The sequence below is a fragment of the Nelusetta ayraudi genome, unplaced genomic scaffold (assembly GCF_046127955.1).
Source record: "Nelusetta ayraudi isolate G7.1 ecotype Tasmania unplaced genomic scaffold, CSIRO-AGI_Nayr_v1 ptg000028l, whole genome shotgun sequence".
Classification (NCBI taxonomy): domain Eukaryota; kingdom Metazoa; phylum Chordata; class Actinopteri; order Tetraodontiformes; family Monacanthidae; genus Nelusetta; species Nelusetta ayraudi.
In genome coordinates, this window is record NW_027466078.1 from 3,612,951 (window position 1) to 3,639,258 (window position 26,308).

Below are 26,308 nucleotides of genomic sequence, written 5' to 3' on the forward strand. Positions count from 1 at the left end.
GCGGTTTTGGGACAGACGTAAATGCATTGCAGAGCTGCCACGACCACACACGCTAAATGCGCTTCAAAAGGTACTGGGAACTGCTAATTACCTCCGTGAATTCATCCCAGACTTTGCTGGTACTGTAGCATCACTGTATGCTCTCATAAAAGGCAAGTCAAGACCTTCTGATATACACTTGACTGGGCTGACGAGCATGAAAGAGCATTCACAGAACTTAAGGACCGTCTCTGCGCCACACCAGCATTGGGTCTCCCTAATCCATTGAAAACCTTCCACATCCAGGTCGACACAAACGACAAAACACTCAGTGGCGTTTTAGCACAAGACCATGGGGGAAAGTTAAGACCAATCGCTTACTACAGTCGCAAAAAATCGGCGGTTGAAACTGGTTTTGACAAATGTACACAACAAGTTTTGGCAGTTCATTGGATGCTCACTACGACGGAGCCAATTGTCGGTTTTCAACCTGTTGTGGTGCACACGATGCACACCCCAATCCGAATGCTGTTACAAGGAGCCATCAAAGGCGTATCAGCTCAAAGGCTTGCGAGATGGCTGACAGACATTCAGGCACGTGACATCACAATAGTCAATGACAGGATCCTGCCACACATGATTGGAGACATAGAAGGACCCCCACACATTTGCGAACCAAAACCAGCGACCATAAGCCCCGTTTTAGATATTGAACTCCCAGGTCAAACCCGAGTTTACGTTGATGGCTCTCGTTACTGGGATGATGGTAAGTATCACACTGGTTGTGCGCTCTGGGCTCCAGAGTGGCCAAAAACTATTATTCAAATTGCCACCGACCATGTCAGCACAGGAAGCAAAGCTCACTGCTTTGTCACATGCGATCAAACACCCTGAACCACTAGGTGTTTTCACAGACTCACGATATGTTTTTGGCACAGTGCATGATTACATGGCTCAATGGCAATGACGCAAATTTCTAACCTCGGCAGGAACACCAGTCAAACACTTCTCTACAATTACATCAATCTGGCAAGAGATTCAAGCGCGCCAAAACCCCATGTCTGTGATCAAGGTCCGAGCACATATTCATCGAAACCCGGACGTACATGAAAAAAACAACAACATTGTTGATCAGCTAGCCAAACAGGCAGCAGTACATGGTACAGAGTTGACACTGAAAATGTCAGATACACCTGCTATAAGCACCATCCAGACTACACCGATTGACATAAAACAATACCAAAAAGATTTGTGGGTCACTGATGAACAGCTCACCCCACAATTAACACAAGATAAGCTAATCGAAATCAAAGATGGCATCATTCTCAGAGAAAATATGTTGTTCCTGCGTCATTACATAAACCTGTGATAAAATTATATCACGAATATGGACATGTTTCTGCGGACAAAACACTACAATTAATTAAACAACAATTCTGGTGGCCAGCAATGGCGGAAGATGTTGACAGCTGGTGTGCCTCTTGCCTTGTGTGTGCTGCCCACAACCAAGGGAAACTAAACTGTGCAGGCCGAATTCACCCAAAGGCCCATGGGAAGCATTACAGATGCATTTCATTGGTCCACTTCCCAGTGCCAAAGGGGGGTACCGCTATTGCCTTGTTGTGATTGACAAATTCTCCAAATGGGTTGATGTCATCCCGACTTGCAACAACTGTGCAAGAACAGTGGCACGGGTCTTAGCGAACCAAATTATCCCTCTGTTCAGAACACCTCTTCAAATTGAGTCTGACCAAGGCAGCCATTTCACAGGTCAGGTGATGAAAGATATGTTCAACATCAAACAGAGATTCGACATTCCTACAGACCACAGAGTTCTGGAATGGTTGAACGAGTAAACCGTACAATTAAAGAGCACATTGCAAAACATATTGCCCAACACGAGAACCAGTGGACTGACGCTTTGCCCACAGTTTTGACTGTTTTGCGAGCATCTCCATCAAAAGCCACAGGTATCAGCCCACACGAGCTCATGACAGGAAGAGTTATGAAGCTCCCCATTGATCCAGAAATCTCACCAGAAGACCTGGGCCCTCTTACCGTGGCAAAACAACAAACTGTGCTATTGCAACTACAAGAGCGCCTTAAAGTATTGTATGCACAGGCCACATTAAAGCAACAATCGGATTTAAACAATGATGCCCGGTTCAACCCGACTGCTGAAAACAGATTCACAGAAGGTGACATGGTAATGATACGTGTCTTTGTGAAACAAAGTGCGTTCACACCTCGATGGCATGGACCATACGAGGTAAAAGCCATATGCAACAGCTGTGTGGCTGTCACCATGAGAGCAAAACTGAGATGGTATCACATGACCCAATGCAAATTGTTTAAAGGTCCACCTGATAAATAACTGTCTGTTTACTTCTGTTCTGTTTACCCAGGTCTTCCCTTGCCATTCCATGGACTCCAGATACCATAAAAGTCTCCAGAACCACCTGCATCCAGCTGGGTCAACGAGTCCTCCTTGCTCATAGCTTCAACTGTGGGAGATGGGTGTGGAATTATTCAAAGGGGCCATACACATCTCACATCACACTTCCTTTGAAACAGTTAGTTACATGGTCCCCCGGATTAGCACCGGAACAAAATTGTAACAGCAAAATTTGCTGTAGAGAGGGATCCACCCATCTCCCCACACTCAATATAACAACTTATACAATTTCCCCATCAATTTTCCACAACCTCATAACGTGGCATCAACTCAGAAACACACCACACTCCAAAATTGGCTCTATTCAAGTGATTTATCAACAGTCGAACCATGGACTAGACCCTAAAAAGTGTTATGACACGAAGGATCTAGAACCAAACGCATATAGATGCACACATACAGCTCCACATAATCTCACACACATAGTATATACAGATTTACTATTTAACCTAACTTCCTCCACAGAAGACCAACCCGAACCAAAATCATTTGTATGGACATCCCGGAGGGAGGGTACATATTGCGTTGGCCTGTGTCAAACAGAGTTGAGTGCGTACACTAGCGCGCTCAATTGCACCTGGAATGAAGAGAGATGTTTTAATCTGACCACTTGTGGGTATCGCAAACCCACGCACTGTCCTAAAACATATCCAGCACCTCCAGGCGGCATTATTAAAGAAAACATTAATAAGACATTATTGCATGATGTCAACTTAGTAATGACACACGTTAGTTATAACATCACAAATGTTTTATCTGCATATTTAACTCACTGTGGCGACAAAGATGAGACCTTTACATGGCTACAATCACGCATCGATGATCTAGTCTGATTACAAAAGTAGACTTGCCATCCAAATTCCATCTAGTAGAGTTAAACGAGATTTACTTGCTGATGTTACTGGATTTTTCGGTTCAGCCAACTCCATTTCCAATTCTTTCAGGATAACTGACCAAACACTATACTCATCATGGCTAGCAAATCAAGTAGCCACTGGTTTTCCAACACCTCATCAATAGTAATGAAAACATCATCAAAGCAGTCAAATCAGAGGCGCGAGCCCTTTTAACTGTTAGTCATTTACTCTTCAGACTCACATTATTGAACATGATATTGCTTGCAAAACATATGCACGAGATTTACTTACAACAGCTAGACAGGAGATTCTAGATCTTCGCCTACAAAAACTCCTAGACACGCCCTAAACGATTTGATCGACACTCTAGATTTACATAGATGGTTCATGTCTAGAGAAATGACAGATATCAATTATTCAGAATTGTTGTCCACTGTTTTAATGTATACCAACAATGAATGTATTGGTTGTATCGGGTTCTTTGTCACTTTCCCACTTATTCACCCAGAACAGGTTTTTCCAAATTCCACCACCATACGCTCAATAGGCAATGTGGTGAAGAATCAGGTAATAAAATGGGACCACATCATGGGGTATATGACAGTAAGACCTTGTTTACCTCTCGCACATGTCATGAGACTCCAAGTTATATTATCTGTACCTGTAATACCCTCAAGCCTTTCTCACAGAATGATTCCAAACTCCTCAGTGCCCAGTCTCTGCATGGATATGCAGATGCCATCCAGGTGTCACACACACACACAGTGGTGTGTCACCAGCGAAATGAACTCCTTTTCCTATGGGGGATTGACCTGCCCAGCAAATCACAGCTTTTCCCTGGAAGTAACAGGATTTTTCTATGGGTCAACTCAACATTTTGGGCAGAGTTCCACTGGAGCTAGACGTCTCTCCCTGGTGGGAGGACACTTTCTACGAAGAAAGTACCCAAGTTCTTTCAGAAACCATGGACTTGGTTGAAGGGGTCATTCAAAAAACAGGCTACCATCTCACCCAAGCCCAAGTGCAGGTCAATTTAGCCAAGAGGACAGCAGAAATCTTATCCAGTTCATCTACACGCTCGGCCCAATATGCATACACTTGGTGGGATTGGGTGTTCAAGGGATGTGTGATTGTTAGCGCAGTCATATTCATTGCCACCCTGATCCAATGTTGCTACATCCGATGCGCTCTCCGCAGAGCCACACACTCTGCCCTGGTACTCAGCCCCCTGCAACTTCCAGATTTACAAGGATTGAAATGAAAAGCTATGGATGTGGAAAAGATTGTCAATTTTCAACTTGACCCCTTCCGTTTCATTCTATGTTCATTTGTTCTTTTGTTTTTTCCAGATGGCTCTCAGGGGTCAAAAGGGGAAACTATAAGACAGTCAAATTCACATCCTGAAGCGTTTTCTTTAACAATGGAAGTTCTTCAAAGACGGGGGTTCCAACTGTGTGTATCTCACCTATTGTAATCCGCTAACATGATTTACATGTTGCGGGAAAGGAACCCCCGAGGGCCAAAAGGTATCTCCTTGGGTTTGTTGGATTTGCATACAGGAACTGTCTCGGCCTTTTGTTTAGAACTTTCCTTTGTGGTGTTGTCAGTGCGAGAGGTATGAAGGTCTTGGTGATTTATGGTTGCTGTGGAAAATTACCCCTGATGACCAAAAGGTTCCCGAGTAAGAGTAGATCTGATTTGAATCTTTTAAATATGCATTTTAGCAGTATCTCTGTTCTGGGAGGATATTTAAGGGAAGAGACAAGAATCTGAAGGGGTCTTTTTTGGCTGCTCCTGTTCCCCCTTCTTGGTCTGCGTGCCACCATCTCTACACAACCGGTCTGTTGCATTTTTGTTGTATTTTCTCCCTGGACCTCACAATAAATTGGTATGTTATCGTTTTCCTTTCAATGCCAATTTGTTGAGACTTTTATTCTATGGGAAGATCAGCTGACTATTAGAAGTCGATTAAGTCTCCAGTTATATGGTAAATTTATCTGAGTAATGCTTGTACTCCTTACCTCTGAGTTGAATAGAAAAGATTGAGTATAATATCTCAACCTAGATGTCTGGGCTGTTCTTCTATGTTAAGAAGGTCACTGAATGCTTTGTCTATATCTGCCATCACTGAACTAAGATAGGGCTTAATCAGAATCCCAAAGACCTTAGTTATATGGTAAGTTTCACTGGACATTATTCAAACCCTTAACCTCTGAGTTGGTCAGATAAGATTGGGTATCATGTTCAATAACCTCTGAATACTCCAACCCAGACATCAGGCTATTCTTCCATGTTTAATGGACAAACTGAATAGTTTTGTTAATTTATAGAAGCCATCCCTGAACTGGAGATTAGAGTCAGATCATTAGTATTTCATTATTGAATCTATATTCTTAATTATTAGTCAAGTCTTTTGTTTAATCAATGTATAAAAGTAAAGTTACTTTTTAAATGGAGTCAGATTAAATTAACTTTGATATACTTTACTTTGAAATCCTCATCTTAAATACCGGAACGACGTAATACGTGTTAGGGAGATATTATTATATGTGCTAGATATTTCCTCCCCTACAGTACTGGTGTGTTCTTAGGGGTGTCAGATTGCAGACAATATCTCATGACGGTGACTAATCCGGATCGGTCTTATAGAGGAAAGTTGTATCCAGTAACTTTCAAGGGAAATAAAAATAGGCCGGACATATCCATAATGGTCGTGAATGATCGTTTGCCTGCAGATGTGATTATTGGCACTTTCAAGGACATCTGGTGGATATGTGGGGACGCAGCGTACTTGTTTTTGCCTCATAATTGGGTTGGATGTTGCTACATTGAAACTCCCTTATGAAGTGTTTGCGCTTCAGGTAGGCGCCGATTCCAACAACAGCAGCTCTGCGGCTGCTCCGGGAGCTAGACTCAAGAGAGACTTGGCCGAGTTTCACAATCTCGAGTCTTATCATTGGAGAATCAGCTTGGGAGAAAAATGTGGCCTTGGTTTACTTCCATGGTTTGGGGGTTGTATTTTTAGTGGAACATATTGACAATATCACGTATACGCTACAAGGTTTTGCAAATGAGACCATAAAGGGCTTTGAACATCTATCAAATGCTCAGAGGAGTCACAGACTAACTCTGTTGAAGCATGATATGGCCCTTGATTATATTCTGGCTAAGCAAGGAGGTTTGTGCTTGGCATTGAACCGAACAGGTGATGCATGCTACACTTTGATTCCTGATAATGCGGACAATATGACCAATGTGATCGAGGCTTGAGGAAAATTAGGGATGCGTTTGGTCCCTCGGAAAGCGCGGGGACATCTGCGAGTGCGTGGCTTCATGATAGATTTGGTCCTGTGGGAGTTATGCTTCTACAGGGCTTTAGCGCAGTCATTGTGTCACTAGGAATATTGTTTTGTGTTTGCACGCCGTCGTTGACATGTGCAAAGGCGTTGATACTCCGATGGATAGGTGTAGTTATGCCTGGCGATGCGGTTCAGATGCCGCTCCTCAAGGCCGTTGGAGGAGGAGCTTACCACCACTGTGGTGGATAAATATTCGTGGTAGTTGCAGGTGTATTGTTATATTGTATTTCTTTTTTTGTATGTTTCTATTCTCTTCCTTGTGGGCGAGTGCCCAAGGGGGGAAATAGTGCGCTTACTCATGTTTGACGTATCTCTTGTAATGGAATTACATGTGTGATGATCTGTATACAAAGATACTGGCAGATATTTTGTCTGTTTCAGGACAAAAGTTGGGGAGCCTACGTGTGGGTGTCAACTATGTTCAGAATGGACTCAGGGTTCTCCAGTGATTTTCACCTTATTTGAGTCTCTGAGTGAGGACGCAGAACACGTGAAGATCCTGCATCAGGGGGACTGTGAACAACAGAACTCAATGAAACTGTGTATTAACCACTGTGTTTGTTTGTATTTAATCTGAATTAATCTGAATTGCAACACGAAATTGATGTTTTGGAGAATAAAGTTATTTGGGGGATTTTATCAGTAGGCAGATGCTTATGGGAACTCAATCTTTTTCTTCGTTTTGGTGAACAGGGAAAGGTCCACGGTGTAGGTCCGATGGGATGACCAGCCAAGCCCTGGATGTTTTTTGATTTTATTTTTGAGTTTCTCATGTGTGTGTGTTTGCCGAATTTTTCCCTGAATGCTGTTTTCTCTACAGAATTGATTTGGAGGGCCATAAGGTGGTCGCCTAGGACAGAGGGGCCGTGAGAGAATTTTCCTATCTAGAAGGATTGTGATGGTTTTTAACTGAAAGATGGCTGTCTGATAGGTTTTTCGCTCTCACACTCTACAAATTTACAGTGTTGCTCATAATCACTTTGTTGGATGTAATAACTACTACCTCATCAAGCGGGTACTTTGTGTTTGAACTTACATTCTTTGCTATCCATGTATTATGTGTGGGTATCTTCTGTTTGTTTCGAGACTTCACAAAGTCTCGAAGGGGGGAAATATGTAGTATCTGAATCCATGTATATGACATCATGTGATCTTATGTGTATGGCCTGATGTGAACTCAGCAGTGAACCCGCTGCACACCTTCCCTAAGGGCGTCAGTTTCCATATATGGTCTTGTTGTTGCCAACGGCCATCAAATTAAAACCAGATGGCCATTGGGGGATGCAATTATGGAATGTATACATTCTCCCCCACTCCTAGCATCTTCCTCCCTGGTTGCTGGGAGGTATAAAAGGTGATGTGAACAAAGGATCATCGGAGTTGCTCACATCTGGCCCAGAGACCTCCCCAGGCTTTCCATGGTGCCTGTCTGACTTTTGACTTCTTTGAAATAAACCAGTTTTTAATACAACTAAGTGTGTCAGTGAAGACTCCTTCAACATCTACATCACCTGAATCCACCAGAAGAATTCACCACACTCATCCTGTACATATTGGCATATTCCTGCACAGTGTTGTCTGGACAGCACTGACTGGTGTCTGATATTGTATTTTATTATTTTTAGGTCTTATATTTTTAATATTGTTTTGCACAAGGGAGTTGCCACGCAATTTCATTGCATCTCTGCTACAGTGACAATAAAGGCTATTCTGATTCTGATTCTGGATTGGCCCTAATGGACTTCCCGGCCTCCCCAGGCATTTTTTCCCGGCCTTTGTCAAGTTGACGCATGGGTTAGACCATGCGTCCAAAGGGGGGGGGGTGATGAATATGATGGCTACACACTGGTTCACAAAAAGGTTCTCGGTTGCAGCTAAAAAAAACCCACTGAAACCTGCCTCACTTGCACCAGATGCAACACCGGCAAGGCTGTAAAAGTTGCAGGCATAGCAGCACATCTGCCTCTATCCAGGCCATTTGAACATCTCATGATAGACTTCCTTGAGTTAACACCTGCAGGAGGAAAGAGGTACTGTTTTGTGATGGTTGACATGTGGTCAAAATGGGTTGAAGCATTTCCTTGTAGCACACAATCTGCTAATGATGTGGCTCAAGCTCTCCTTTCAGAGATTCTTCCTAGGTGGGGAATGCGGACGAAAATTTCATCTGACTTGCGATATGTTTTTGACACAGTGCATGATTACATGGCTCAATGGCAATGCCGCAAATTTCTAATCTCGGCAGGAACGCCACTCAAACACTTCTCTACAATTACATCAATCTGGCAAGAGATTCAAGTGCGTCAAAACTCCATGTCTTGTGATCAAAGTCCGAGCGCATATTCATAGAAACCCGGACGTGCATGAACAAAAACAACATTGTTGATCAGTTAGCCAAACAGGCAGCAGTACATGGTACAGATTTGACACTGACAATGTCAAATACACCTGCTATAAGCACCATCCAGACTACACCAATTGACATAAAACAACCAGAAAGATTTGTGGGTCACTGATGGAGAGCTTACACTACAGTTGACACAAGATGGCATCATTCTAAGAGAGAATAAATGTGTTCCTGCGTCATTACATAAACCTGTATCACAAATATGCACATGTTTCCGCTGACAAAACACTACAATTGAGCGATGGCGGAAGATGTTGACAGCTGGTGTGCCTCTTGCCTTGTGTGTGCTGCCCACAACCAAGGGAAACTAAACTGTGCAGGCCGAATTCACCCAAAGGCCCATGGGAAGCATTACAGATGGATTTCATTGGTCCACTTCCCAGTGCCAAAGGGGGGTACTTTATTGCCTCGTAATTGACAAATTCTCCAAATGGGTTGATGCCATCCCTACTCGCAACAACTCCGCAAGAACAGTGGCACGGGTCTTAGCGAACCAAATTATCCCTCTGTTTGGAGCACCTCTTCAAGTTGAATCTGACCAAGGCAGCCATTTCACAGGTCAGGTGATGAAAGATATGTTCAACATCAAACAGAGATTCCACATTCCCTACAGACCACAGAGTTCTGGAATGGTTGAATGAGTAAACCGTACAATTCAAGAGCACATTGCAAAAACATGGACCCCAGATCCCAAAAAGGTATCCAGAACAACCTGCATCCAGCTGGGTCAACGAGTCCTCCTTGCTCATAGCTTCAACTGTGGGAGATGGGTGTGGAAATATTCAAAGGGGCCATACACATCTCACATCACACTTCCTTTGAAACAGTCAGTTACATGGTCCCCCGGATTAGCACTGGAACAAAATTGCAACAACAAAATTTGCTGTAGAGAGGGATCCACCCATCTCCCCACACTCTATAACAACTTATACGATTTCCCCAGCCAATTTTCCACAACCTCACAATGTGGTACCAACTCAGAAACACACCACACTCCAAAATTAGCTCTATTCAAGTAATTTACCAACAGTCGAACCATGGACTAGATCCTAAAAAGTGTTATGACACGAAGCATCTAGAGCCGAACGCATATAGATGCACACATACAGCTCCACATAATCTCACACACATAGTATGAACAGAGTTACCATTTAACCGAACGTCCTCCACAGAAGACCAACTCGAACCTAAATCATATGTATGGACATCCCGGGGGGAGGGTACATATTGTGTTGGTCTGTGTCAAACAGATTTGAGTGCATACATAGTACGCTTTATTGTACCTGGAATGAAAAGAGATGTTTTAATCTGACCACTTGTGGGTATCGCAAACCCACACTGTCCAAAACATATCCGACACCTCCAGGCAGCATTATTAAAAGGAAATGTTAACAAGACATTATTGCATGATGTAAACTTGGTAATGACACGTTAGTTATAACATCACAAATGTTTTATCTGCATATTTAACTCAGTGTGGCAACAACGAGGAGACCTTTACATGGTTACAATCAAGTATCGAGGATTTAGTCTGATTACAAAAGTAGACTTGCCATCCACATTCCACCTCGTAGATGTTGTGATTCTATATTTAGTTTAATGCATTATAGCAGTGAGAGTTAGTATATTAGCAAATATTGTATGCATGTGTTAGAAGTATTAGTTAGTTAAATGTTTAAATGTAATGAATGTCAATACATGTAGTCCTCTTATAATCATTTGCCCATTCTTATCAGTACCATTCAGAACCTCGGAGTAAAGACAGATACTGTTTGACTGATTAAGCCTCAGGAACAGTGACTTGGGGTGATCAAAGTGGGGGTGAACACAGAAACTGCATTTGTTACCCCCCATAAAGTTTGTGACCCTTTCAGGCACGGGGACACAAACTTTTCACCTCAGGGTTTTATGGCAGGAAAGTTTTCAGCAGACCAGATCGAGAGGAGGATGGACTATTTGGCTCCCGGCCAAATAAGGACTTGTTTCCTGCCACAGATTAGCCTAAAATGGGGAAGGCTACACCGCCGGACAGCCAATAGGAGGACGACATGGAAGAAGACATCTACATATTTTATTACTGTTTGTTTCTGTATTTAAGATGGCGTAAGGGACAGATAGATCAGACTTGGCATCTGATAACACATTGTTGTTGTTAGGGTTAAGCCTCCGGAGCTCTGTACCAAGTATCTTGTTTTTTCTGTTGCTAAAACTTCTTAAGATTTCACTTGTCTACTATTCTCTTCATTCAACGAACACGCGGTTTGGTAGCATGAGATTGGATAAAAGAACCAAACCAACAATTTGGTGACCCCGACGTGATGAGGAAGGACAAAGGAATCTGAGATTGAACACCACAACGGTCACTTCTGGGGACATCTGATGACGACAGGCCGGCCACAAAAAAAAAAAAAGGTAAGCAGACACCTGTTTAAAACAAAGTGCTGCATATTGGACATTCTAAAGTGTGGTCGTCAGTGTTCTGTGAAGTGTCCTAGATAGAGGAGCAAGATACTTGGAATCATTTTGTAGAATTTTTGTTTTGTTTTAATTGCGACGAGGTAATGCTCGGAAAGTAGGACTTACGGTCTGAATTTTTGTTTTGTTTTAATTGCGACGAGGTAATGCTCGGAAAGTAGGACTTACGGTCTGAATTTTTGTTTTGTTTTAATTGCGACGAGGTAATGCTCGGAAAGTAGGACTTACGGTCTGAATTTTTGTTTTGTTTTAATTGCGACGAGGTAATGCTCGGAAAGTAGGACTTACGGTCTGAATTTTTGTTTTGTTTTAATTGCGACGAGGTAATGCTCGGAAAGTAGGACTTACGGTCTGAATTTTTGAATTTTGTTTTAATTGCGACGAGGTAATGCTCGGAAAGTAGGACTTACGGTCTGAATTTTTGAATTTTGTTTTAATTGTGACGAGGTAAGGCTAGGAGGAATAAATTTAGTGGTTTAATTTCATTTTGTTATTTCTATAACGTTAAATGTCGGAAGTGTTTGGGGAATAAGCTGAGTAAAAGGGTGGTACTTGGAATGCAATTTACGGGAATGGACACGCCCGGCATCCAAGGAATATTATTGTGTGGGTGGTATATGAGTGAGAAATTGAACGTGAATTAAAAGATTCGTTGACCTTGGGAATTAACCCCAGAGTGAAACCGGGCCAACTAAAGTCAGCCTAAAAGCTTGTTTCACTGAGGCACTGAATTGGCCGACGGAGCCATTCACATTCAAGCTCGCTCGGGAACATAATAAATAAATAATTTCATAATAAATACATAAATAATTAGAATGGAAGGTAATAAAGATTGTTGGGATCAGGGAGATTTTTCTCCCTATCCCTGGTCTGTTGAAGAGCAGTGTCAATGGATGCTGGACCAACTGATTAGTGACGGTGATAAGGAGGTGCCTGCAGGGAGGCAGAGAAGAGTCCAGATAACATTCCAGGCCCCTCTGCTTCAGAAAAGAGGTGAGCAAAACAGCGTTATGTCAGCTCAGGAGCAGTTGTTGAAACTCAAGTTGGATGGGGCCAGGCGTGGAGTCAATGATTAAAGGAAGGAGGAAAAATGAAGGACCTTCAAATGGTCCAACAGCTGCCTCAGCAGGCTCCCCCTCAGGGACAAACAGACAATTTGATTTCCTGACACCTATTGGGGCAGTCCTAGAGGGGGCAGAGTTGGGTGATGCAGAAGGGGGTAAGGAGCGGGGCAGCGGCATCAGGTTACGGCTGAGATCAGTGTCACTGCTGGGGACAAAAGATGACAGTGGTGAAACAGCTGTGCATGAGCACAACAGCAGAGAGCACAGAGAGACTGGGACCCGCCTTCCTTGGCCCACAGCAGGGCAAGGCAACACCCTCCAGGCTGGGGGTCCTCCACAACAACAAGCTCCCAGTCCAGGAGCTGCTCCGCAAGGCCAGTGCACGCAGGGGGATTGTCACTGTGATGACTTTCAGTGATCGTGACCAGAAGTTCATATGGATGAGGCGCTTGCAGATCACAGAAGCGAGATGTCCTGATGAACTGAACTGAATTCCACATGTCGCATGTGAATGGATGCTAATTCAGCAACAGTCAAAGAAAGAACTGGAACTTGGAACATCCCCTGGAACTGGCAGACTGTTGCTGTTCAAAGCTGAAAGCCCTGGTTGTCTATGCTCTAACCTTTAACTCTGCCCGCTGACCCCTATCATGCCTCCTAAATCTACGATTGTGATAAAAATGAAGTGTTACGGGATGCATTTGAAAGCAAACTGGAAGGGACCTTTGGGTCCATGCGTCCCTTGTCTGTTGATGAGTCCCGGGTGTGTGGCTGCTCAGGTAGGCTGCATAGATGAAGTGGTATGGGATGGCTGAAGAGGCCTATCCTCATACCTACTGGCAATTCATGCTGAGCATCAGGCCAGAGATTTAGGCCACGTAATGAAACGCCTTGTCTTCGTTCAAGATTGGGTGGACACACAGTTTCCAAAGTTGTCATATTCGCCATCCAAAGATAGGTAGTCCCTGACCATAAAGACCTTTTCTTTTAGATATTTCTGAAGGAGAACACACGGTAAACGGTGTTCTCTTTCAGAATAAAGGGGGAGATAGGAAAGTGTATGTAAGCATAACGTAAGCTTGGGGCATGGCAGCAAAAAACAGCACATGCAGAGATGGGTCACGCCCTGACAGTGCAAACAACACATAGCGTAGTATCACTAGTTAGCTCAGCAGCATTTACTATGACATCACTCAGACAGACTAGGATAGACAAGATTTGAACTGCACCACACATGAAGGGATTAACATGGCAGATAGTATGGGGGAAGGTGAACAACATAGGTGCGAGGAGAAAGGGAAAGAGTGTGACTATACGGGTTCAGCATATGAAGTGGGAGCAAGAAAGGTAGATCAGTTTTTCTTATGACATCGGACTCTGCTATAAGACATGAGACAAATTTGACAGCATTCAGTCCGCAATATGAATTGTTTTGTTTAGATTAGGTCAATGCATTTTTCTGTTTGCCTTGAGATTTTGAGCTCCGTGTAATTTTCTTGTTCATCTACAACAGGGAGCCTCCCTACATGAGAAGACAGTTTGGAGGCAAAGGGGGCTGTGAATGTGGAAGGCATTTGGCGGGCCCAGGTGGCCGACCGGTTCTCCCGCCCGGTCTTATTGGTGCTGTCTTGGAAGAGGCCCACGGCCTAATACACTGTGGGAAACTACAAATGATGAGGCATCTGACACATTCATGGTATCTGTTTAGCAAAGAATTTTTGATATGTACACATTCCAATGTGAGGTTAACAATTTGGCCATATGAGGGAAAGTTTCCACTACACTAATGGCAGGGTGAGAAAAAAATTAATAGACCACACAGATTTGATTGATAGGGTAGATGGGTTCTGATACTTCCTGGTGGCAGTGGATGCATACACTTGCTGGCAGGAGGCGGTTCCCACAAAAGAAGAGTAAAAAGCAATAATAAAGTTTCTCATTATTTGATATATCCACACATGGTTTTCCCACAATAATTAGATTGGCACTCACATTTAAAAGACCTCCAAGAAGAGAAGCGTGAGGCCTCAAACACGCTCTGGTACAGTTTCTCATGACTAATCACAAAGTAATCTGGAAATGAATTGAATGCTGAGTAGCAAATTGGCAAGGTTTATGCTCACAGTGGAATGAGGTGGACACAGGTGCTATCAATAGCCCTGATGTCAGCAAGATCTGTTATCTCCCGGACAGGATTCACCCCCTTTGAGCTCGGGTGGGTGTTCCCTCTCCGGGACCTAGAGCAGATAATTATTATTAAATCCATCACCGTTTGACATATAATCCTATTGTGATCAAACTAATAGCATTTCTCTTAAGTTTTCTCTCAACAGGTAAACTCGGGAGCCGCAGGTGAAGGAGAGCAGGGGACTCCAGACACATCGGAGTGGGTTCTCTTGGAAGCCATTAAGAGAAAGTGGACTGAGCCGAGGTGGACAGGACCAGTCTAAGTAGTGGAGCGTACGACCCACACTGTTCGTTTGCAGGGCAAAGGTGAACCTGGTATCACTGGAGCCAGTGCACACCGGCAGCTGCACCTCGGAGATCACTTCGTAACTGTGAAGAACATCAACAGGAAACAATATGAAGTTTTGTGTTTTATTACTGCCTGTGCTATTAGGTTTGTGCAAGGGGCGGATAGGTGAGATTTGTTTAGGTTACACAGGGGTGGTGTTAAATTATGTTAGGGGAAGTGACATTACATTTCAATTTGACTTGTGTGATGTAGTAGGAGGCTGTAGAAATCCGGAGGGATGGAGGAGTTATGATGTGTATATATATATATATATATATATATATATATATATATATATATATATATATATATATATATATATATATATGTATGTATAGCGTGGTGCATTATACTTGTTTATATGGGGAAGGGGTGGTTCAGGAAATGTGTCCAAATTGGAGTTATGTACATTGGTATACAGGGCGGAACTGGAGTCCCAGTGTCCCAGCATTTTGGACAAAGGATGATAGGGACAAGATAACATTTACTAGGGGACAGTTGAGGGGACAGAAACATAGGGGTTTAAATCCACTGCTACTCTCCATCAGGGATATGCAGTATTCTCCACAAAGGAGGTTGGACGGGACAGGTGACAGATTGTTTTTAGTATTAGGTGTTAATGCAGCAGGTCAGGACCCAAAAGGTATTATAGAAATTAATTGGATTGACCCAGTGGCATTAAGTCCCGCACCAACAGCGATTCCTGTGTTGAGGGGGTTGGCCGAGGTTATCGCCATTGATGTAACAAACCTGACCGCAGGAGATGTGGTCCGGATGGCGACGGGATATGGCGATACCAACAGTTGGATTGAATGGATACAAGCTACAGTTAGAGACAGAAACATGACAAATTGTGTGGCTTGTTCCTCAGCTCGTCCCGTTCTGCGTACATTTCCGGCACCCTTATTGATTGACACTGACCCTCAAGGATTTCAATGTATGCTTTCTTTACATTTGTATGATAATCCTCCTAATTGTACTACTCTATCAGCCCTTTTCCCAGTGATGTCAAGCAAAACAGCTCCACCAATGTTTGCGCCGTCTAAAAGCAACTAAAAGTGTCTCAGTAGGAATGGAGACGCTCAGATGGTACATCGTGCAGACCCATTTTGGTATCAAGGGGGTTGGAATTGTTTTGCTGTTGTCCCTCCAAATGGTCAGGCACCGGCGCCATTTACGACTTTTGCTATCATTGACCTTTTGGGGTCAAAAGGGGGTGCCTGCTCCACGAGCCAGGGGAGGGAGAGTGACCCTAGCAGCCGATCCCACTTGAGATCGCCCACCTACATCAATGCTATTGGGGTTCCGAGAGGTGTTCCAGATGAGTATAAATTGGTTGACCAGGTGGCGTCGGGATTTGAGAATATTCCAATTTTATCTGCGTTGTTCCCTGTCACCCCAAATAAAAACATAGATCGGATTAATTACATACATTATAATGTTCAGAGACTGGCTAACCTCACTCGGGATGCTGTTGCAGGTCTTTCAGAGCAGCTGGCGGCCACCTCGCTGATGGCAGTTCAGAACAGGATGGCACTCGATATGCTCCTGGCTGAAAAAGGTGGTGTCTGCTCTATGTTTGGTGATCAATGTTGCATCTTTATTCCTAATAACACAGCCCCGGATGGTTCAGTAACTCGGGCGCTAGAAGGCCTGAGGACTTTGTCAGAAGAGTTGAAGGAAAATTCGGGCATTGATAATCCTCTGGGAAAATGGTTAGATAGAATGTTTGGAAAATGGAAAGTGATTATTGTATCTGTATTAATCTCATTAATTTCAGCTGTAACTAGTTTAGTTTTGTGTGGTTGTTGTATTCCGTGTATTCGCTCATTATGTAATCGACTTATTGTTACTGCATTAGAAGGTAAACAACCCCCACCCTACCAAATGGCTCAATTTCAGAAGGAGAGGGCGCCATTGATGGAGGATTTGGAAGAGGAGGCAGTTGTTAAGGTGTTCTGAGGTGGTTTATGGTTGGCCTAGTGGAGGCTAGGCCAAAAGGGGGACTGTTGTGATTCTATATTTAGTTTAATGCATTATAGCAGTGAGAGTTAGTATATTAGCAAATATTGTATGTATGTGTTAGAAGTATTACAGTTAGTTAAATGTTTAAATGTAATGAATGTCAATACATGTAGTCCTCTTATAATCATTTGCCCATTCTTATCAGTACCATTCAGAACCTCGGAGTAAAGACAGATACTGTTTGACTGATTAAGCCTCAGGAACAGTGACTTGGGGTGATCAAAGTGGGGGTGAACACAGAAACTGCATTTGTTACCCCCCATAAAGTTTGTGACCCTTTCAGGCACGGGAACACAAACTTTTCACCTCAGGGTTTTATGGCAGGAAAGTTTTCAGCAGACCAGATCGAGAGGAGGATGGACTATTTGGCTCCCGGCCAAATAAGGACTTGTTTCCTGCCACAGATTAGCCTAAAATGGGGAAGGCTACACCACCGGACAGCCAATAGGAGGACGACATGGAAGAAGACATCTACATATTTTATTACTGTTTGTTTCTGTATTTAAGATGGCGTAAGGGACAGATAGATCAGACTTGGCATCTGATAACACATTGTTGTTAGGGCCAAGCCTCCGGAGCTCTGTACCAAGTATCTTGTTTTTTCTGTTACTAAAACTTCTTAAGATTTCATTTGTCTACTATTCTCTTCATTCAACGAACACGCGGTTTGGTAGCATGAGATTGGATAAAAGAACCAAACCAACATAGAGTTAAACAAGATTTACTTGCTGATGTTACCGTTTTTTTTGGTTCAGCCAACTCCATTTCTAAGTCTTTCAGGAAACTGACCAAACACTATACTCATGGCTGGCAAATCAAGTAGCCACTGGTTTTCAACACCTCATCAATAGCAATGAAAACATCATCAAAGCGGTGAAATCAGAGGCGCGGGCCCTTTTAACTGTTAGCCATTTACTCTTCAGACTCACATTATTGAACATAATATTGCTTGCAAAACATACACACGAGATTTATTTACACCTGCCAGACAAGAGATTCTAGATCTTCGCCTACAAAAGACGCCTACAAGAGAAATGAACTCTTTTTCCTATGGAGGAATGACCTCCAAATTTCCTCGACAGGGTATGATCCCAGGGGGAAGACTATCGCTGCTTTGAGCGGAGTCGAGGCAGCTTTGAGCGGAGTCGAGGTCGGCATCAGGCGAGGTTGGCCGACTGGCAGATGAGGAATCCTCCATCATGTCTGCGGTTTCTATCCTCGATGGGATGGTGGTGGTTGCTCGCGATCCACCCCAGATTTCTTTGCAGCGTTCGAAGAAAATTAGGACCACGCGTCCGTGACCATGCCCGGAGTCCACAGCGTGTCTATATTTATTCCGGACTCCTTTGAGTTTCGCGGACAGTTGTGTTTGGGAGATGTTTTTAGGGTCCTGAGGGAAATCCTTTCCCACAGCCAGAGGGATACTGCTGGCGAAAAGACAACATAATGTCAGCATATTTGCTGTGGCAGGATTCCCAGTCGACATTCTCCTGGTATTTAGAAGATTTGTAATCCAGTTTGACGCGTAGTAGTAATTCCACCTCGTCGTCGGTCCACGCAAGAGACTGTTTTTTTCCCCCCTCCACTCGCCATGGTTTCTTTTTCGTGTTTGGCGTGCAGCGGAAATGGGCTTATTTTTATATTCTGGGTCCGTTGGCTGTGTCAGCGTCTGTTAACAGCGCCACGTTTCGGTGTGGCATACGCATTACATCATTTTCACCCACCGTTCCCTTTTCATCTGCCAGCATATGGACGCGACTTTTTTCGACCCGGGAAAGAAAAAACCCGGTAATGTTCCTGTGTGGACAGGGCCTCAGACATCACCTCTCAGCCACATACAAAGCAGCCTTGAGGCCTCTCCCCAGAAGATTTCACCACTGTTCACACCTTCCCTCAAAGGACTCACATGAAGGCTGGTCAGAAGTAGGAGGTACACAATAGCGGGTCGTCGGGTTAACAATGGCTATAAGGCCCACCCTATTGGCCTTGAACAAGTTGTTGGTAACCAACACCGATTGTTGAAATCAACACCTTGCCAATAGTACCATCAGCCTGAGCCACCTCCCACACCTTTGGGTGGTCAAATACCTGGGACTCTCCAATCGTTTTTTTTTATAACTGAAGAATCCTCTTGGATCAGAGGCGAGACATCTTCAAGATCACAAAACAAGTCCAGTTGCCCCAACTCAACCCTTCTACCTCAAAATGACCTGGATGACTGAGAACCTTCGCAGACAAAAAAAAAAACAAAAACAGAATGCATGCTTCCAGCTCTTTCCAGCCCCAGCCGTTCCTCCCCTGTAACTTTTTTAACTGTGATACCTGCATAAATAACTTCAAACAGCTCTGAACAAAGAAAATCTGCCTGAACAGCCTCAGAAAACAGTAATGACAAAGACCAAAAAAACAAAAACCCCATAATCCTATGATGCATGCTTTTGTTTGTTTGTTTCAGTTCACTCTCCAGCTTAAAGATATAGTTGATGTGATTTGTGCACAAAGGATTTCTGTGTCACAGATAGCATATCTTAACATTATAATCCAAGAATATTTGGAATCAAGGAAATGCTTGTTCCTGTAATGTTCATTAAAAACAAAGCATCATTATTTGCGACACTATTCAGCACTAATTTTGAAGTTTGGCCCCCTGATACGAATGTGGACGATGCGATTTGAAAGTAAGCACGGCTACTTTGAGACGTGCCAGGCATCTGAAAAACTTTCAAAATGTCTGCCTTACTGTGTCAGAGCGACGTCAGATGTTTCAGGCATATGTTTCAGTGGGGCCAGGAAACAGTCAGCCTTTACAGCAAGACACTTAAACAAGCAGTGAGTGAGTTTGCCTCCTCAGAAAACACTAGTGTTTCCACAGACACAGGAACATATTAAAAGTGCTTCTCATTATTTTAATTGAAATTGATACAGGGGTGTATTCCGTGATGGATATACATAAAGCTAACCATCATTCTGCGTACCATCTGTAATTTAATGTCCTCCATTGTGAACGGGCACCAGGTGATTCCACTGAAGCGCATCATCTTCTACAGATAAGCATGATCTTGGCCACTGGTGGGGAGAACACAAAACATTTCCTATTGAATGTTATATTTTGTCTTTGTTCAAAAAAAAAAAATGACAGACTTGAAGCTTACATTTGTGCCATCAATGAGGTCTTACCGGATCTAACGGAGGTATCAAAAGATATTTTGGAGGAGAAAACGGCCGAGCTCTTGTCTAAGAAGGGAAATGGTCCACATCGTTGTTTCTGATATGATGCACAGAAGTTATTCAGGGGGTAAGAGAAATTTAACAGATATTGCCAAAAAGATGGTGGCAAAGTATCCAAAATCTTTGCAAGACATTATAGAGGGAGATGTCATAGGTCTAGTTAACCGCTCTCTTGTGAAACTGCAAAATAGAATAGAGAACATGAAGAGATCTTCACAACACCAAAAATAAGAAAAAAAAAAGACTCGCACAGAAGGTTCTGACACAGATGAAGTCTCAACAAAGAGTAGCAATCCAGCACACATATGGGTGCATCAAGGGGGATGTAAAAATGTCAGCCCCTTGGAGAGACCCTGGAAAGCCAGCAAGAGAAACTGAGGTGGATCTCTCAGCAAGCTAATGCAAATCTGGAGGAGGTCAAACAATTAATGACGGCAACATTCTACACACAGCATAACCAAGTCAGCCTGGGGCAAAAATATTAAAGACCTCCTGAGAGGCTGGCCCTCTTGGTTTAGTGAACTTGGCATGGGTGTGCACTTCAAAGAGCTCACAGGAATAGCACTTTAAGAAACTTTCATACAGAATGTGGCCCTGAAGGGGAAGCGTCTCCTGAACTACAGTACAGTTTGTATGCTTCTTGTAACACTTCTTGCAGACTGCAACCAAGGTGAAAATGTTGAGGTGCTGAGCTGAGCGGCTGTTCTGAAGATGTGAAAGAAATGGTCCTGCTGCTGATGGCCTAGTTTGACAAAAGGGAAGTCAAGTCAAGGGTGATGTTTCAGACGAACAAGCTCCCCTTAATCCCTACCATTATTGGCTGTGGTAAGTGGATTTTTTTTGTGTGCGTTTCTTTTAATGTATGGATGAATTCTGCTTGTTTTTGTTCTTGTAAATCAATGGGTTGGTTTATGGGACATTGCTCAATCAAAACTAATCCTAACTAATACCGAGGTCACAAAATGACACAATTAAACGTACTGATTAATATATTTACAGGTCCAGTGTATGCTGTGTGACACAAGGCTGTCATACAGCAACACCTCATCCATGCTGAGGCACTTAAGGGCCAAGCATGGAGAAGGCACTGATCTGGCACCCGAGAACAGACAGCAGCCAGCTGTTGCCATTAACCCTGGTAAGTCTATGCGTGGCAGTTGCATAGGATCACTTATGTTGAGTTTTTTTTTTCTATATTGCCCTGTGATACATAGCATGTTTATGTAACCTAATCCATTGTCTTGTATACATATATTTATCAAGTAACAGAAAGGCAGACCTTGATAATGTGGTTGTCAACTTCATTATTAAGGACTCTCAGCCGCTCTCTGTGGTGGAGGATGTTGGATTCAAAGAGCTTGTGGCAAAACTGGACCCCACATACACGTTCCCAACAAGGAAGGCTGTAAAAAAAAAAAAAAAAAAACATGGTGCTAGCCAAGTATGAGAAGGAGAGGTAGAAGGCCAAAGCTGAGATCCAGGGAATTGAGACTGTGAGCCTCACAGCAGATATGTGGACCTCCATAAACATGGATGCATATCTGGCTGTCACCTGCCAATACATCAGTAAGAATAACCAGTTGGCTACTCTTCTTCTGGGGGCTAAGCCATGTTCAAGGACCCACACAGCAGCCCATATTGCAGCAGAAATTGCAACGCTGATGGCAGAGTGGGGCCTCAGTAGCAAAATGCGATGCATTGTCACTGATTCAGCCAGCAATATATGAATGCAGCAGCCAACTCCCTCAACTTAAGACATTGCAAATGCATTGCACACTGTCTGAACCTGATTGTAAAAAATGTAATTGAAACTACTCCTGGCCTTGAGGAAATAAGCTATGAGCAGGAGAATTGTTTCATATTTCAAGAGCAGCACAAATGCAACGGAAAGGCTCAGCCAAATGCAGCAGCAATTGGGCCGCGGTGTGAAGAAGCTCAAATTAGAGGTGGACACACGATGGAATAGCACCTTTGAAACAAGTGGCGAAGCTTCAACAAAGCCTCGACCAGCCATCACTACATGCAGGCAGGCAGGCAGGCAGCACAGGACCCACTGGAAGGTCATAACAAAGTTAGCCGATAATCTGGCAACGAGTGAGTGTGGGACCAGGGCTTATATGCAGCAGTGATGGCAGAGAGAAAGCAGGTGTGTAAATCAGGTGGGAACGTGCCTCAGCTGCGCGCCAGCCAAGGGCATACTGAACCCAGCAGGCAAGACTGACAGGCGTGTGACACAATGGGCTTTAAACTAAGACAAGTAAAATAAATGTAAAAAAAATCTGAGTCTTGTGAATCTTAAGCCTCCTTTTAAAAACATCAACAGTCTCTGCAGTCCTGATTCCCACCGGCATGCTGTTCCAAAGTCTTGGACCGTAGTGGCTGAACGCAGCCTCTCCATGGGTTCTGGTCTGAACAATTAAAAGGCCAGTTCCAGAGGACCTCAGGATCAGCGAGGGCTGATATGATAAAAGCAGATGGGATAAATAAGATGGTCCAAGACCGTTAAGACACTTAAAAACTAATAAAAAACATCTTACAATCGATCCTGAATCACACAGGGAGCCAATGCAGTCATTTTTAAACTGGAGTAATGTGATCCCACTCCCTAGTCCTAGTCAGTACACGAGCGGCTGAGTTGGGTCATCAGGAGACACAGCAATGTAAAGCTGTGTGTTGTCAGCATAAGAGTGGAAGGTGATGCCGTGTCTCCTGATGACGTCCCCAAGGGGAAGCATGCAAAGATCAAAAAGTACTGGACCTAAAATTGACCCTTGGGGCACCCCACACTTAATTGTATGTTTTCCGGAGGAACGTGCATCCAGACTTACAAAGAAATAGCGATCTGTGAGATAAGAACAAAACCAATTAAAAACAGCACCAAAGAAGGCCACCTGGTTTCTGAGTCTGTTTAATAAAATGTGGTGATCTCCTGTATCAACGGCAGCAGTTTTACAAGCTTTACAAGGAATGTCTCCGTACTGTGGTTCATCCTAAAACCAGACTGATATTTCTCTAAAACGTTGTTTGTATTTGTACTTAAAAAAATAATTTCATTGGTTAAAAACTCTTTTTTCTAAAAAAAAGTTGGATACAGGTCTGTTTGATTTTAAAATCTCAGGTTTAAGTCTCCACAGGCATAAGAGCTATGGTTTAACTGTTTTTGTTAAAAGTGGAGCCACAGAATCTAAAGTGGATTTAGATTCAGTCAGACCTACGTTGAATTTGCTAGGGAAAAGGGAACCTTGTTTGACAAGTGGTGTTCATCATGTAAAGCGTTTATGTTGATTATAAATCACTTTGGGAAACAATACTGATAGAAGAGTTTAAAAGGTGTCTGTCCGATCGTGTGGTTGTGTCCCTAAATGAACAAAAGGTTTCCACTCTCTCTTGTGCTGCTATATTAGCTGACGAATATGTGCTCACGCATAAAACCACCTTCGGACCTCAGTCCGTTAGTATTAGTGCAGAAAGAAAAAGCAATGCTCCACCTCCGACTCACAATGCTCCTCAAAAGGAGGAGAGGGCATGTTTTTATTGCCATAACACAGGACATGTGATTGCAAATTGTCTTACTTTGAAACATAAAGAACGAACGAAGACAAGGCTATCGTTCCCACCGAAGGGAATCGGTTTAGTAAAAGAAGAAAGAAAAAGACATGTACACAATGATTATCGCAGCTGTGATGTTGATGAATGCTTCAATCCATTTTTGTTCGACGGACTGGTTTCTCTCTCTGGGGAACCTGAAAACAAGCAAGTAATTTGTATCCTACGAGATACAGCATGCTCACAATCAGTTATTCTTGCTTCAGTTCTGCCATTTTCCGATCAGTCAGCATGCGGGTATAGCTCACTACTCCGTGGGGTGGAAATGGGGTACTTGCTCAGACCTGTCCATCGAATTCATATCGAGTCTGAACTAGTAACGGGTTTCTTCGATGTGTCCGTCTGCCCGGAGTTGCCGATCAAGGGTGTTGGATGTTTAATGGGTAACGACATTGCGGGAGGGAAAGTGACTCCATCCTTGGGGGTGTTAAGCCCTCCTCAGCGCCACGATTCCTCTCAGCTGAATAGCGAAAACCCCGGCTCGTACCCAGCATGTATCGTCACTCGGGCTCAGGCGGCCAATAAAAACAAACATTCCACCACGCCTGATAGTGAAACAAACCTCTGTGATTCTATGTTAATGACAACTTTTTCAGAACAACCATAGGTATTGACAGCTGACGCACGGGGCGACAACGACGTTAAGACAGCCGTCCTCCTTCCTGATGAAGCCGTTGGAAACGGAGCGTCACCTCCAATGAGCCGGGCTCAACTGTGCGAAGCGCAGAGAGCCCATCCGACATTACAGGGCTGCTTCAAAAAACTGGTGAATGACGGTAAGGCAAGCGGTAACACGATCGCGCATTATCTTGACAATGAACTCCTGATGCGCCGATGGTCCCCCTCTGTATCCGCTGATCAGGAATGGAGTTATGTGCACCAAATAGTTGCGCCGGTTGGTTATCGGCAGCACGTCCTGGCGATGGCACACGATAGTGAATGGTCAGGACATTTAGGAGTTAATAAAACGTATCACACGATTCTAAAACATTTTTTCTGGCCTGGACTCAAAGCCTATGTAATAAAACACTGTCAAAGCTGCCACGTTTGTCAACTTACTGGTAAACCAAATCAGGTTATCCCGCCGGCACCTTTGCATCCAATTCCAGTCACGGGTGTACCCTTTGAGAGAGCAATCATAGACTGCGTCGGTCCGTTGCCAAAAACGAAAAGCGTGAACGAATATTTATTAACAATTATGTGTACTGCTACCCGGTTCCCTGAGGCAATTCCGCTGCGCAAAATCACCGCTAGTTCGATAATAAAGGCTCTCACGAAGTTCTTTTCTACTTTCGGTTTACCCCGCATAGTCCAAACCGACCAAGGGACAAATTTTCAATCAAAATTATTTAAGCAAGTACTACAATCGTTAGGAGTAAAACACGCAGTATCTAGCGCGTATCACCCAGAATCTCAGGGCGTTCTGGAACGATGGCACCAAACATTGAAGTCGTTGCTCCGTAAGTACTGTTTGGAGAAACAAAAAGGGTGGGATGATGGCGTTCCTTTCGTCCTATTCGCCGCTCGCGAAGCTGTGCAGGAATCACTAGGATTCAGCCCTGCACAGCTTGTTTTTGCCCACACTCCCCGAGGCCCGTTGCAAGCCCTACGAGAAACATTAATTGTCGATTCCAAGCCAGAGACCAACCTCCTGAACTACATCAGCAAATTCCGCGAGCGTCTCCATAGCGCAAACGCACTCGCTCAAAAAGCCATAGGCACTTCGCAGTGCATAATGAAAAGAAAGTTCGATCTGCGCGCGGTGTCGCAAAACTTTAAAATAGGAGATAAGGTCCTTGCCTTATTGCCGGTGCTAGGATCAACTCTATCAGCTAAATTTGCGGGGCCCTATGAAGTCTGTGACCAAATCAGTGAAACTGATTACGTGATTAGCACCCCAGAGCGGCAGAAAAAAACGCGTGTCTGTCATGTTAATATGTTAAAGGATTATAATACTTGCGACTCCACGCCTATAGGAACTGCACTGGTGGTGGCCCCCGCAGTAGTTTCCGCACGCGATGATGACGTCACGCACCGATCGCTAGATTCCCAGTCAGCCCGTTTGCCGAATTCGGAAATGTTACGCGTCCTCCCCTCTCGATTAGAACATATACCAGCACCCCATCGTCAATCCTTACTTACCTTGGTGGCTAGATTTCTGAAGTTCTTTGGGGACACTCCATCCAAAACCACTCTGATTAATCACGACATTGACGTCAACGGCGCTCGGCCAATTAAACAGCATGCATACCGAGTAAACTCTGTTAAACGCGCACTCCTGAAACAGGAAGCAGAGTATTTATTAAAACATGGTTTTGCCCGACCGAGCTCAAGCCCT

At 43.8% G+C, this 26,308-nt stretch overlaps 1 protein-coding gene and 1 pseudogene across 1 annotated transcript in view; both read left to right on the forward strand.

The window, feature by feature from the left end:
* LOC142891089 (uncharacterized) overlaps nucleotides 1-26,308 on the forward strand; it is a 51,975-nt gene that overhangs the window by 13,804 nt on the left and 11,863 nt on the right. The gene's annotated exons all lie outside the window — the stretch shown is intronic.
* On the forward strand, nucleotides 2,255-5,202 carry LOC142891157 (uncharacterized; annotated as a pseudogene).